The sequence below is a fragment of the Mixophyes fleayi genome, chromosome 6 (genome assembly GCF_038048845.1).
Source record: "Mixophyes fleayi isolate aMixFle1 chromosome 6, aMixFle1.hap1, whole genome shotgun sequence".
NCBI classification, from domain to species: Eukaryota; Metazoa; Chordata; class Amphibia; order Anura; family Limnodynastidae; genus Mixophyes; species Mixophyes fleayi.
In genome coordinates, this window is record NC_134407.1 from 15732172 (window position 1) to 15740176 (window position 8005).

Here is an 8005-nt window from a genome sequence, read left to right on the forward strand (position 1 = left end):
TAACTTGACCTTTCTCTGTCCACTTCAGTGTTTATAATGACATGTTTACTGAATTTGTTTATAACTATAGTTATACAGAATTTGTTACACACAGAATATTTACAGTAGTTCACAAGCATCCGTGCTACAGACACAGCAAATTGTTTGCAGAATTAGAAAATAATTAGGACACCTCCTGTGTCTCTTATTGTAGAATGTTGGCAAAACAGCGCAAGCTAAAACATTTAGATATTGTTGTGTCGTTAGTTTAAAGAGATGTAATAACTATTTCTGTGTTTTGACATAAAGTTGAAACTAAATAGCAGTAATAAATTACTGTGGCATTTTTTCAAAACTCAGCAATGGCTTGCATTTACATTAGAGTTGTGTGCAGATTATGAGGTGGTTATTATTACAAAATGATCCACTTTTTTGTAATTTCTATTAAGTTGAGTTAGGAGCCTGTCAAGAAGATACTGACTAGTAAAGATGCTTGAAAATTTCAATTAAGTTCGAAATTCGATCAAATTTTCACCAGTACGGCAACCCTGAACATGGTCGCAGTACAAACGATTATGGTCCCCGATTGAAATTCGTAGCTCAAAATTTGCTGTTTGAGGTTAGCTTTCACCAATTGTCTTTTAAAAGAGAAAAAAAAATGTTTTAAGAAAAAATTTTAATTTTTAATTAACAGAAAAACATTTTTACTGTTTTTTTTTTTTGTTTTTTTTTATATTAAACTAACCATATAAAATTGCCAAACTTATTGAAATGTAGCTCAAATGTGTTTCAAGCTGTTCTACTTTCTCAAATTTTTTAAAAAACTTATTCTAGCATTCGAGAAATTCCAACAAATTGTACAGCCAGTTTGCTGAACTGGCTCAAGAATGGAACCTCGACCAGTTTGGGTGTAGATCTTGTTAGCTCTACTGGCTAGCAAACACCTGGGAAAAATTTGTTATTTTGTGCAAGTTTTGCGTGAGATCAAAGCTCACCTACCTACAGGCGCTCACTGGTCACTATGTTTGGAGTCACAGCAACTCCCATAGCCAATGAGACAATACATAATTATAGGGACACATTTTTAGTCCCAGCTTTTTTGCAGTGTGTTGTTTTGCAACTTTATATGGTAGGAGATTGCTCAAAGCATCTAATACTCTTTCAATATTTTCTAACATTACTCTTGGACTACTCTTATTATGGCAAGTTAACTTGTACAAGTTCTCATACACAAGGGTGTTGAAATCAGGCTTTCAGCATTAATTTTTATAGCCTGCTAAACGTCCTTTAACGCTGATCGATCAAAGGAAAATATAAGACTATGGACCTGTGCGTATGCTCGTTTTCTGACAAACCATTTGCTTTGCATCAATTTCAACATTACATGCATCTTTGACACTCGTTACTTAGTATGCTGCAGGGAAGCTTTGAAAACATGTTTTGAACACGGTGTTAAAAGGGAGTACTAAGTACAAGGTTTGTGTTCACGTTTAACAGATGTTTTTGTCTACAGGGCCTAAGAGCTGATGTTTTATCTTGGAGTACTGAAGGGTATTGTGACAGCGTTTTGAAGCCGATCACTTCTGTTTGTGCAATAAATGTATGAAAATGCTGAGTATGTTTTATCCCCCTGACTGCCTGGTATGTGGATAAATTAATATTTGTTTATAGACTGCATAGAAGCTGTGTTTGTACTCTCTACACAGTTTCCTGGTAATTCAATAAGACATTTGCTGCTACTGTAGTTGACGTGAGTCAGCTCATTCTGTCTCCGCGGCATAACTGATAACAGGGTTGTGATTCACTTGAAGCTTGTAGGAGCAGATTCATGATGGGAGTATACTCTGAAACACCTATGTAATTCCAAAAAAAAGGAAGCGAAGCGGGATAAATTATCATTTTTAAGCCCTTGAGAAACTTAATCATTTTCACGTGGACTGTGTTGGATACACATAAGGCTTTTAAAAATGGAAACAAAAATCTAAAATGGAACTAACGCCAACTCAGGTCAAGATCCCAACTTACGACTCAAATGAACACAAGCGTTTTAAACTCTTTACCATTGCAAACCTATGGTGTGCGAATGGAAATCTGCTGTATTGCAGTAAAGCGAAGTCTCTTTGAGTCAGTTCCTCCCCAGCTCTAGCCTGATCGACAGGAGTCAAACTGATGTCTTTCCCCTGTAAAACTTATCATATACCATATCGGCGTGGACGGAGCTATAAGGCAGTTGCTAACGCCTAATGCTTCATTGTTTTGTGCAATAGGGAAGATCATTTGCAGTATTACACTATTTGTTCTAAAATCCATCTAATAATGGGGTATGTATAAGATTACCTTGTATGTTCTTAAAACATTACCCAACAGTCATACATCAATTCTTCCATAAGGCTTGTTCATATGAACATGTTTGCAGAATTTGCCTATGCCGTATCCCAGATGGAAGCAAATTAAGAAAACCGCTCTAAATATTGTACAGCAACTGAATCGTTGATTGTGCTGCCTGCACACCGCTATTGCTCAGGTGAGCATCAGTAGAATCAGCAGGTCATGGAAAAACGTGGTTAAATCGTGCTTACGCAATTTTGTGGCAGAAGGGGGATGGCTTCTGGCTTGTCTGAGCAGAATTTTCCAGGCTTTGGGAATAATGATCCCAATGCCTGCGTGATTTTTCAAAGCGATTCGTTTATCTTGCGTTCTGTCTGGAACGTGGTTTAGGGTCTATTGCTGTACAGTCTGCGGCCAATCCGGCTGTGGGAGTATGTCACAGCATGCTCCCGCAACTTGTTGCCTATGTTTGAACCAAGGTCTTGAACAGTGTTTTATTTATTGTCCCTGTTTGCCTCGGTTTCCTTAAAATAACAGCACACCATCAATAGGTTTTAAAAAGTGTTTGTCTCACGGTCCTTCGTCTCTTGTTTAAACACGCTCTCCTCCTTTGGTTAGATGTGAGCGGATTGCAATGGAAGAGTTGAGTATGAAAGGTGATTGTTTAAACTTCTGCTGCAGATTCCCCACCCTGTGAGATTTCTCGGTAAGTCATAAAATCTTTATATATGGATAGTTCCTTTGTTGTAGTAATTATTACCCCCAACAGTTATGCTTAGTATTCAAACAAATTTTTGGAGCCTTTACACTACACAAGTCAGAGTAATTACACCCTCTACACATCACACATCATTAAATACACTGACATCTATCACAAAAGCAGAAGACACCAAGTATTACAGATCACATTTGCCTTTTGTAAGTAGGAAGTCAAATAGAAATTGTGTTTTTATAAATTGACAAAAATGACTGAAAATGGTATACTTTTAGGACTTGTTACTTGGTCTTGATTGATGTCTACCCCCACACACTTCCTCTCGACAGTATCTAATGAAAACCCTCGCTTGTATGAGGTCTATATACATCTTTATTCTTCTATGTATTTATGGCTTGACTAGTGGAGCCATCGGACTCGATAGCAAAATTGTAACACTGCTTATATTTGCAAAGAGAGAAATGGTTATTTATATCTTTAGAGATTACAAGCAGGTGCCTAAACTATAAACATCTAGATTTTATTATCTGGTAACTGACAAACCCAATACTGACCTCTAAATACATAAATATGCAGCCAGGTTATTGATGGATCCTTGGTAACCGGTTTTCCTCTGGATCTTGGACCTCCAATACTGTTGGGCATAGCAGACGTGTGGCAATGCAATGGCTATAGCCCTTCAGAGCAATCTTGTGGCCACTTCATTATCATCACCATTTATTTATATAGCGTCACTAATTCCGCAGCGCTGTACAGAGAACTCACTCATATCAGTCCATGCCCCATTGGAGCTTACAGTCTAAATTCCCTAACACACCCGCATAAACCGACAGACAGACACATACACTAGGGTCAAATTAGATAGCAGCCAGTTAACCTACTTGTATGTTTTTGGAGTGTGGGAGGAAACCGGAGCACCCGGACGAAACCCACGCAAACACAGGGAGAGCATACAAACTACACACAGATAAGGCCATGGTCAGGAATCAAACTCATGACCCCAGTGCTGTAAGACAGAAGTGCTAACCACTAGGCCACTGTGCTGCCCTTTGCACACACACAGTTCCTATATCTACTCATTTCTGTTGTAACTTCATTTTTAATATTCATTTTTACTTCTTATGATTGAGAATGTCAGTTTAAAGGACTCCGTGGTGATTTATTCATACTGTGCCAGTATTCCAGCATTTAAGCTTAATATCTGACATCTCTGATGAAAAGCATATGGGAAAAGCTTAGGCATTAATTTCTAATATATTTTAATGCAGAGATCTAGCGTTACTGTAATATTCCATTTTTTTAGGTTTGTCATTTATTGTATAAACCAGTTCTGCATCATTAGCTTCTGTGATTTTTTTTTTCTATCATTCTGTATATTTTAGATTGAGGCAGCAGGGGCTTTAATCTTAGCTGGGAAGCACAATCGTGGACTTTGTTATCATTTATAAATCTTACTATGATTTGTATTATATGTCATCGCTGCAGTATTCCACAGTCCTAAATCAGTTTTGCATCGGTCCTGTACTATGTTTTGCATAGTAGTGAATGTTAGATTTTTTTTTTCCCCCCCACTACTTTCAGTTTGTAATTGAGCTCCTTGTTATGTGATGCCCCTACTTTTGTGCATACGCTCCCGCTTTTCTGGTCGATGTCTACAGGTTGAAACCTGTTCTTTTCTACCCTGTGGAAGGACTTATGTTTCCCAGCTGGTCATCCCTATATTTCTCATAATCTGAGCAGCATTTTAGCAGGAAAATGTAAAAGTTTGAAATTAATGAAGGGTGTTGTCCTAAAGTGTTAGTAGTTTGTGCTTTGTACTATTGCACGTTTTCCAGAGTAGACGCAGATCGATCTCAAAGATACTTTTCCAAAGATCGGGAAACTCTACTGTGAAATGAGTTTGGGGGACTTCTACAGAAAGAGGAATGGTGTGGGCCAGCGTTTTCTGCTTTTTAATGAGCCTTACTGTGTGAGGCTTAGTACTACTTCTTGTGACTTGTACAGAAGAATACATAGTAGCTAACGATATTATTAACGTTTATCTATAGGGTGACAGAGTCCCGCAGGGTCGTGCATGGTGGTAGTACATACAAGGTAGACAGATTCACATAATCAAACAGAAGTTTGCATAAAATTACATTGCACAAGTAGAACTGAAAAGCATGGGTAACAAATTCAAATAATTCAAGATGGGTAACAAAGATCAAGTCATGTTACAAAGGGCAATTCCTGGGATAGTAAGGGTAGCCGGAGGTGACCTGTGCGGTTCAGTGCTACTGCCTTACAGCTGCATATAAAGTTTTAGGCTCAGCACCACTGCTCTTGAGCTGAAAATACTTATCATATATTAAGGGAATAATGTATGCTCTGCATTTGCAATATCAGGTTTGGACCCAATGTGCTTACCAGTTTGCGTCTAGATTTCCACCAAGGAAGCTCAGGTTTATGGAGCCAAGATGGGAACATTTGCGCGGGCTGAGGGAAAGAGATGGGCAGAGTTACAGCATTGTAATAAAAAGCTTCACATGTAAAAAATGGCGCATGTAATAAAAACGGAAACTTTTTATTTAATGAAAGAAGTGGTTATAAAGGAGGGTATGGTTGAATGTTGATATGAAGATTACACTATTTACAAAGGGTGCCTCTAAACATTTTTGAAGTCTTTCCACAAACTTGTGCCGCACATCTAGGCTACAGAGGTGTCTCATGAGCGCGTAGGGTACCGATGTGCGTTTGGATCATCCAGGGGCATAACCAAGGTGGGTGCACTACCTAAATGTTCTCTAATGGGTCAAGCTCAGTACTACTCAGAGGCGACATTACCACTAGCCAAACCTCGGTGGTCGTCTGATGCGCCAGGCTTTAGGGGAACCTAAAACGCTGAGTTACAGACTATCTTTATTTTCACCACAGCGCCTCCTCGCTGGCTGCTGACGTGGAGCGGCAGCAGACCGTGATGGACTGTGAGAGCGGCGCTGGGCTATGATATTAGACTTCACCACCCCTACTCCGCACAAGCTAAGAAGCCGGTGGGGCAGCCCCTATTGAACGGGCACCAGGCAATGGTGGGGATCCAGGGGGCATAAACCTAGTCCTGATACTACGGCTTTACAACAGCATGCTGGATCATCATCATCATCTATATAGCGCCACTGAATCCGCAGCGCTGTACAGAGAACTCATTCACATCAGTCCCTGCCCCAATGGGGCTTACAGTCTAAATTCCCTAACATACACACACACACACACACACAGACACACACTAGGGTCAATTTCTGATAGCAACCAATTAACCTACTAGTATATTTTTGGAGTGTGGGAGGAAACCGGAGCACCTGGAGGAAACCCAGGCAAACACGGGGAGAACATACAAACTACACACAGATAAGGCCATGGTTGGGAATCGAACTCATGACCCCAGTGGTGTGAGGCAGAAGTGCTAACCACTGAGCCACCGTGTTGCCCATTGTGACAGTTTTGTCTCTATATGGCCTTGTCTAGAATTCCTGTATGGGTATATTTTAGTATAGCGATGCGAGTACCAAGTCTTCATACAGCTCACGTTGATTGTGACTACCTCACATTTTACCTGCATTCCATTGTTGCACTTTGGTTTGTATCCGTACTCCTACCAACTCCATATTCCTGTTTCTTTTTATCCAGGCTCTGTATAATTTAAACATGCATAAAATGTACTACAAGCCATCCGTAACATGAAAATTCTTGTGTCCATGAATGCTCTGTCGTTCCGTTGTATAGCTGTGCATTTTTCTAATAGAGGAATAGGAACAGAAAAAAAAGCAATAACCAAATGTTTTTGATTTCTCTGAAAAACATTGTGGCTCAAAGTTTAATCCAATGCGATATTTCATTTTTCTTTTTATTATGTTCATTTGCCTGAGAGGTGCCGCCTGTACACCGTGTCTCTCTCTTCCCTATGTATCTATGGCATTAAAACTGTATGTAGACTATTTTTAGATGCGGCACTACGTAAGGACCAGGTTTGTTTTTCAGCTGCGAAATTTGTTTTCCAGGTTCTGAGATAAATAGCATTAAGGTTAAAGAAAAGTTGTTTTGCTGGCTTAGGGCTGTAAGGCTTTTAGTTAACACAGTGCAGCTACGGTGTGCAGATTGCTGCTGAATTGAGTATAATTTAAATGAGGCATTTTATTTTGCACGGATGTGATTTTTAAGTCTTGTTTTCTGTGATGTTAGTCATCTAGTACAAGGTTGTAACCTTTCCTGCAAGTGGAAGCTGTCAAGGTATATAATGAGTTAATGGTTGTCTATTGAAGCATAGATCGCACTTTTCATTGTGTATTTAGCAAGGTAAAAAAAAAACAGATCTATCCAATTTTAAATGCTGTACCTTTTCAAACAGAATTTTTAGGGAGATCCGGTCCTCAGACATTTGTTTGTGGTTACCTTGGAGAGGGACCTCATTGAGGGACAATTATACAAGAGTCGCAAACAACTAAAAATAGCTAAAAATCATGCAAAAATGTTGTTTGTTGGATGCACATAATTCTATAGTGAATAAATAGGGTATGAACTTAAACCCTAATCCTAACCCTAACCCTGGAACGGTAAGGTTCATACTTACATTACATGATACTACACCGGGTCCGTCGCATTGCCGCTTTAAATATGCAAGTCGCAATTCAAAGTGACGTCATTGTAAAGTGTCGTGCTCTCCTCACATCGTAACTGTGCTGTGTCTGTGTATACGTAAGTCTGTCGGTGTGTTATGATTCGGATTATTTATGCCGGTGTTTACAGCATCCTTAAACTGACTACCACTGGTTCAAATAAAGACAAAAACAATTAACATGTTCAGTACCCATCCATGGTCATTGGCATACTGACATGGTGGATGCAGGTGAGAAATTATGCAAGGAGAACATATGCAATACGCATCTGTACAATACGCATCTGTACAATACACATCTGTACAATACACAGCTCTGTGCTTTGTTCTACACA